Below are 8,237 nucleotides of genomic sequence, written 5' to 3' on the forward strand. Positions count from 1 at the left end.
GGAGTCTCGCTCTGTCACCCAGGCTGGAGTGCAGTGGTGCGATCTCAGTTCACTGCAAGCTCCACCTCCCAAGTTCACGCCATTCTCCTGCCTCAGCCTCCTGAGTAGCTGGGACTACAGGCACCTGCCACCATGCCCGGCTAATTTTTTTGTATTTTTAATAGAGACGGGGTTTCACTGTGTTAGCCAGGATGGTCTCGATCTCCTGACTTCGTGATCCACCTGCCTCGGTCTCCCAAAGTGTTGGGATTATAGGCGTGAGCCACCACGCCCAGCCAACCCATCTCTTAATATTATCACAATGGCAATTAAATGTCAGCATGAGTTTTGGAGAGGACATTCAAACTGTAGCATCTTGTTTTCTTTGCCAAGCTATTGGTTTAAGCATGGTGTGTTTGTCCATTTGCATTGCTATTAGAAAATACCTGAGACTGGTTAATTTATAAAGAAAAGAGGTTTATTTTGGCTCACTGTATTAGTCCATTTTCACACTGCTATAAAGACACTATCTGAGATTGGGTAATTTATAAACAAAAGAGGTTTAACTGACTTATAGTTCTGCATGACTGGGGAGGCCTCAGGAAACTTACAATCATGGTGGAAGGGGAAGCAGTTGCCTTCTTCACAAGGCAGCAGGAGAGGGAGAGAGTACAGGGGAAAATGCCACATTTAAACCCTGAGATCTCATGAGAACTCCCTCACTATCATGAGAACAGCATAGGGGAAACCGCCCCCATGACCCAATCACCTCCTACCAGGTCCTCCCTCAACACATAGGGATTACAATTTGATATGAGATTTGGGTGGGGACACAGAGCCAAACTATATCTCTCACGGTTCTGCAGGCTGTACAAGAAGCATAGCACTGGCATCCGCTTCTGGTGAGGTCTCAGGAAGCTTTCAATCATGGCAGAAGGTGAAGGGGGAGCAGTTGTGTCACATGACTAGGGAGAGAGAGGGAGAGAAAGAAGGAGGTGTCCAAGGCTCTTTAAACAACCAGCTCTAGTGTGAACTAATTTCCATGGGGAGCGCACTAAGCCATTCATGATGGATCCACCCCCATCACCCAAACACTTCCCACTAGGCTCCCCCATCTCCAACACTGAGGATCACTTCAACATGAGATTTACAGGAGGCAAGCCTCTTAACCATATCACAGGGAATGTAATATAATTCTGGCCAATAAAATTGGAGGGAAGATCTTCTTGGGGGGGCTTCTAGTAGGATTTGTTTCAGCTTAAAAAGATAACCAAGACACCAAAATTCCCTTTTCTACCTGTGGACATTTGTAAATGATCTAGGAACTGTGGCAGCCATGTCAGGACCATGAAGGGAGCTAGCCTCAAAGGCCAAGCTGAAACACGAGAACTAATGAGAACAAAGGTGGAAAGAGCTGGGATTCTTAAGAACAGCATCGAATTCGTGATCTAATCAGCCCTGGAACTGCCCTATCTCTGGATTTCTTTTCTGTGAGATTATAAATGACCTTAGTTTAAAAATAAATTTTATTTAGATTTTCTGATATTAGCAGTCAAAATCATTCAGATATGGGGAGTTTAACCAGTCACTTATTTAATGCCATTAGCATGATTACAGAACATTCAAAACATTTTGTTTAGAAATCTTTATTGTTACAAAGCAGTGGCTGATTACAAACTGAATGTCTCCTACTATTATTACTAGGGACTGCAATATTTATGTTTAGATGAATGACTCTAATATTACTATTTCTAGTGCCTCTGAATTAGGAAATTAAGCATTTATTCCTTAGCAGCAGTGATGGGCTATAATGATAAACAATTCTCAAAGCACTGTAACAATGAAATCCATAACTAAGTGCTGAATTCCCTTGGAGCCTCTTAGGAGGCAGAACACGTTTAGCAGCCCTGTGCCTCTGCGTGGCTGTCTGTTCGCGTGCTGCAGTGCCTAGGCTAAGACTATTCTCCCCTTTACCTTCAACAAATTTGCAATGAATCCTTCCTATATGCAAAGCACTAGAAGAGGTTCCTATCTTCTGTCCTCCAAACCTTAATCCCCCACCCCAAAAATCCTGCTTAGGCCTTGTCTCCATGAAGCCTCCCTAATTACTCCAGCTCCCATTGAGCAACCTCTTTGAAGAATTCATCCTAGATACCCAGGCTGAACCATGTGGTTTGGCATTTAATTGTATACATCTATATTTTTCTCATTTAGCTCATGTTTTCTCTACCCCACCCCACTGAAAGAAAGTAGTAAAGAGATAGTGGAAATGATAACAGTACTGTTTAAGTTAGTGGTTCTCTGTCAGACCTACATCCCCTTTTTACAAGGAATATTTTTGTCATGCCCTTTATCTATCATGAATCATAGATAATATAATTGACCTCCACATGCAATTTCCAAATACATGGATAACAATACCCTAGGTGTATTATAAGAGAGAATAAAAGGAAAGTAACTTACGATAAAGTGCAGGTGCTCCTCAGCTTATGACAGGGTTTCATCTGGTTCAGATGTAACCCATCACGAATCTAGGAGCTACTGAGTAAATATCACTTTTGCAGCATCATATAGTTGAAAAATTGTAAGTCAAACTGTCATAAGTTGGAGACCATCTACAACGTGTATTTCATTGTATAGATGTTTGGCATGACTGCATTAGAAGCCACTGCAAACTAGTAAGAAAATGCAGATTGATATGAGGTGTTGTATTGGCAACTCAGATGCCACAAGCCATGGTGCTATCAGTGATGTGACTTTATTATTTATTATTATTTTTCTGTAGATCTCTTCTGTGGTCACGGGATCACGGTGCAACTTTCTGAAATGATGAACAACTTTTGGTGATTTTTTTTTTTTTTTTTGAGACGGAGTCTCGCTCTGTCGCGGCCCAGACTGGAGCGCAGTGGCCAGATCTCAGCTCACTGCAAGCTCCGCCTCCTGGGTTCACGCCATTCTTCTGCCTCAGCCTCCCGAGTAGCTGGGACTATGGGTGCCCGCCACCTCGGCTGGCTAGTTTTTTGTATTTTTTTTTAGTAGAGACGGGGTTTCACTGTGTTAGCCAGGATGGTCTCGATCTCTTGACCTCGTGATCCACCCGTCTCGGCCTCCCAAAGTGCTGGGATTACAGGCTTGAGTCACCGCGCCCGGCCTGGTGATGTTAAAGAAAAAAAAAGAAGCCAGTCAGCTTAGCTTGATTTACATGGTATTCTTATTTCTAGCAATTCAGCATATATTAAAACTATACAAAAAGTATATTTTGTTTATATGAAAAGTGAGTGAGGTTCACTTTTATTAGTTTATATAATTATAAACAGATTTCAGGACATTCAAAAGTTGTAAAAGCTGCAGGATAATTCATTGTGGGGCACAGTCTGGCATATTTTGGCACACCCAGCAACTCTGGCCCTCACCCCATACAGGCCACACTAACCCCCTGTTTTTAGATGACCTCAAAAGTCCCTACAGATTTCTAGAAAGGCTCCTGGGATGTAATGGTTATAGTAAGATCCACTGACCTAAACCAAGACCCCCTGGAGATAGGATTATTACCATATAATCCAGCTTTACCCTGAGGGCCTGAGGTGAACCCCCAAATGCCAGCTTACTGGTTCACTGCCCTGGTTCTCAAGGGGATGCTGAGACCCATCAAAGGAGACAGCAGGTCAAACTAGGGGAGAAGGATGGTCAGCTTCCCCCTCAGGTTTCCAGTTGTTCCATGCACCAGTTGAGTTTCCATGCATACTTCTGTTTGAGCCAAGGGTTCCTCTGTTTTAAGAAGTGTTACATATGTTTTGGCAGTTGTGTTCAGCTTTATAATTGCCTTTCTGGGAGGTGACATGTTTATCTTCTAACCCGATCATGCCAGAAGTGAATGTTCCATTCAGTTCTTGTTTATAGTTTCCACCTCTTTACTGAGACTCCCTGTCTATTGAGTCATTGCCATTATAGTTTTCTTTAATTCTTTGAACATATATGTAACAGCTGCTTTGAAGTCTCTGCTGAAACTAATTTCTTGGCCCATGCAGGGTCAATGAGTGCTGCTGGTCCCTCATCTGAACCTCACATCTCAGGATTCAGTCAGCACATTCACTTCCTGTGGTCAAAACTTCATGGGAAACCACATCATTGTTCATAACCACTTTTAAAATTCATCATGAAAAATCCCTGTTCAAGGAGAGAAACCTCTGATGTTGGAAAAGCTAAGGAGAGATGACTCTGGGCTGAGAAAGAAGTATTAAACGGGGCTGGGTGACCTGGCTTGGCTTGGCGGTCTGGGCCTTCTGGAGACACTGCAATGCTGGGCATCTCCAGGAAGAAAAGAGACCCCTCCCACTAGCACTTCTTCCTCTTGCCAGCAGAGAGAGGACACAGCGGGCCTGGACTCAGAACACAGGAGCTGGAAAAACACAAGACTCTCTGGCTTCAAGCTCAAGAGCTGATGAATTCATCCCACAGTCAGGATGCCCTGGGAACCTGGGATGGGTTAGACATACCCAAGTCCTTGGCCAACTTCTGGTCCCCTGATTGTGCTTGTGTCCACCTTGTCTACATCTGCCTCAGTCTTTCCTTTCCTGCCCTTTCGTGGCTGACCCCCACCACCCCCCCATCTAACAACTCTATTTAGTTAGACACTGCCTATATTCTATCTGTTTACAGTAGAGGCCCTGAGCCTGGGAGTTACTTGTGAATATCTTCTCTTTGATCTATTGACAGCATAATCCTCAGAGAGTCATGGTATTTCCCACATTTCCAGCTCCCGCGGTCCTGTGTTTGCATATCTAGGTACAGAGAAACTCCCCATCTTAATGGCGAGCTCTGGAGGGCACAGCACAGCTCTGGTCAGGAAGATCTGGGTCCCAGCCCTCCCTGGTGCATGGTGTGTATGCCCCGCGGTGAGCTCTTTGGAGCCCAGTGTATTTAACTGTGCAAGGAGGACCACGGGGCTCATGCCAGGGCAAAATGAGCTAAGGAGCATCCAGCATCTGGCTAAGATGTTATTGACAAACATGATCGCCTTTTCCTGTCTTTTCATGGCAGAGGCCTTATTTCCCATGCACCCCCTACATCATCTAACCCAGTTCCTAGTTCTCAGTTGCTGCTCAGTAAATATTTGTTAGGGGAATTACCTGATGCTGATCTCTTCTGCTTTTTTAATTGGTGGCTTTCACATTGTGTTCAGTGCAGTTTTAGGAGTTCTGAGGCCCCAGGTGGGCCAGGACAGGTGGAGCCAGCAAGGGTAGGTGAGAGCTGATAAGAGTTGAACAGTGGAGGGGTGGGGTGAGTTGGGCTCTAGGCGTGCCCCTGTGTTCTCACTGCTAGTTTGCATTTAAATTGGTATGGGAATATTTTCTCCCTTGAAGAAGGGATTCTGTAATTTAAAGTTTGAAAACGGGCTGGACATGGTGACTCGTGCCTGTAATTCCAGCACTCTGGGAGGATCACCTGAGGTCAGGAGTTCGAGACCAGCCTGACCATTATGGTGAAACCGTGTCTCTACTAAAAATACACACAAAAAATTAGCTGGGCATGGTGGCGCACGCCAGTGATCCCAACTACCCAAGAGGCTGAGGCAGGAGAATCGCTTGAACCCAGGAGGCTGAGGGTGCAGTGAGCTGAGACCACGCCACTGCACTCCAGCCTGGGTGACAGAGCAAGACTCCGTCCCAAAAAAAAAAAAAAAAAAAGTTTGAAAGTAACTGCTTATGCTTTGAATAGTTTAGAGGAGTAATTTAATTTTACGAATGATGCAAATGTCTATCTCCAACTTCATTGTTCCAAACATTAGCCATTACAATTAAATTAAAAACTCAGTTCTAAGTTCTTCAGCCACACTGGTCATATTTCAAGTACTCAGCAGCCACATGTGGCTACTGGCTACCACTTTGGGCAGCACAGATATGAACATTCTCATCATTAGGTAACTGCTCAATGTGTTCATCTTGCCTGCTGCCCAGATAGAGCAGATTTTTCAGGACAGGGGAATGGCAAAAGAGAAGGCATTTAATACACAGGGAGCTGGCTAAAGGGGAAACGGGAGTTTTATTATTATTCAAATCATCCTCCTCAAAAATGTGGAGGCTAGGGTTTTGCAAGGATAGTTTGGCAGACAGAGGACTAGGGAATTGGTGCTGCTGACTGGTTGGGGTGTGGAAGCTGGTCCTGGTGCACTGAGTCTGCTTCCACAGAAGAGTTGCTGGTCCCAGTGGGGCCATCTGGTCAGAAAGGCAAAAGCTTGAAAAGACATCTCTAAAGGTCAATCTTAGGTTCTACAATAGTGGTGTTATTTACATGAGTAAGTGGGGAAGCTGCAAATCTTGTAACCTCTAGAATAATGGCTGGTAATCATTTAGCTATGCCTACATGGTAGCAGAGTTCAGGCCCCTCTCATTCTCCTAACCTGGTGAGCTTCCATTAGTTTTACAAAGGTGGTTTAGTTTCGAGGACTATTATCATTTAAACTATAAATTTCTCCCAAAGTTAGCTTACCCCACACCCAGGAATGACCAAGGGCAGTTTGGAGATTAAAGGTAAGATGGAATTGGTTAGGTCAGATCTCTTTCACTGTCATAATTTTCTGTTATAATTTTTGCAAAGGCAATTTCAGTTACAGAAAGTTCTGTAAGACATTGTTGGTCTGTATTTTCTATTGTTTAAGTCATAGGACTTAGTAGACAGATAGTGGCTGTATCCCCTGTGCTATAATATGTTTGTGGGCTTAAAGGGTAAGTTGAGTTGTCCATAGATGTAGGTTTGGATCCTATTTATTAACTTGCTATTGCCCTACCTGACTGGCTTTACATTCCGTCCTCTGTACCAGTGAGGTTCAGTCATATCAGAGGTTTCCATCTACTTTATCTCCCAGGGTCCCTGTGATTGTGTCTTTGTTCTCTTGGACCCACACCCATGATGAAAATGAACTGCTTTATTAGGTAATGATTGGCTTACCCTCCCACTTTTGTTAACGAAGGTTATTTATAACTACCAACAAAAACCCTTGATCAGCATACGATTATCAGAATTCTTATAGTGAATTGAAGTAATTCCAACCCAAACTTAGAAACAGGACATTATGGTTAGCTTAGCACCTTATCTCTAGTAATTGTACAGTTTCCATGTGGCGTCTTTCAAATATTAAAAATAACTTATTAGTGTTATTCCCTGTCTCTGTTACTACCTTCTCCCACCCTTAGGTCTTGTTAGGATTGCTTAAAGTTTTTTTCAGGTTTTTAAAGAGATTCTAGGCCCAGGGAGTGAAAAACTTTCGACAAAATAAAGTTAACAGAGTTTATTTGAGTGAAGAATGATGTATGAATCAGGCGGCACTCACAACTAGAAGAGGTCCAGAGAGCTCCGCTCTATAACATGGGCAGTGAGTATTTAAGACAGGAAAAGCCTTGAAGAAAGCAGAAACAAGGAACAAAAGGTGCATTGGTTGTTTCAAAGTTACTTTCCTTGTAAGGGTTAAAGCAGAGGGGACTTCCTTATCACGCTGGCTAAAGCTGGCCAGCTTGGAGATTTGGCATTAATTATGTTTCTCTTCTGATTTCTTGTTTCAGTTTGGTGATATGAAACTTTAGCATGAGTGACTCCATTTTGGTTTGATCTGATGGGGCCTAGTGCAGGAGCTCAGTCCAAATCAATGGCCTCCTATAAATTTTATGTAACAATATTCTCCCATTTTGGTCAGGCTGTCACCTAGGTGTGACCAAAACTTAGGGCGTCAGTGTTACTCTCATTCACCACCATTCCCAGTTCTTGGCCTCAACGTGTCACTCATAGGTCCTGGTGACCTTGATATCATGCTTTTCTTTGATTTTTAAAAATCATTCCAGTCATATAGAGATCATTTGCCATTCAACTAACGCTGCATGCAAACGTTTCAGACCTTTTGAGAGGGAGACTGCTATTATGACTGTCAGGAAGATAATACCAAGAGCGTGCTGTATGCTCCTTAGCCAGGGCTCCCATGCACCAAACCAACTAAAACAGACAAAGTAAAAACAAAGGTTAATGGCTAGAAGCATGATCTCTGAGTCCAGAGGGCAATCAGTCAAGAAGATTACCAGATATTGGATTTGAAGCATCTTATATTTTTTAACCTTTTTTTTTTTTTTTTTGAGACAAGATCTCGTTATGTTGCCCAGGCTTGTCTTAAACTCCTGGACTCAAGTGATCCTGCCACCTCGGCCTCCCAAAGTGCTGGGATTACAGGCACGCGCCACTATGCCTGGTTAAAGGATGTTATTTCTGACAGT

The sequence above is a fragment of the Colobus angolensis genome, unplaced genomic scaffold (genome assembly GCF_000951035.1).
Source record: "Colobus angolensis palliatus isolate OR3802 unplaced genomic scaffold, Cang.pa_1.0 Scaffold35, whole genome shotgun sequence".
In the NCBI taxonomy this organism is placed as follows: Eukaryota; Metazoa; Chordata; class Mammalia; order Primates; family Cercopithecidae; genus Colobus; species Colobus angolensis.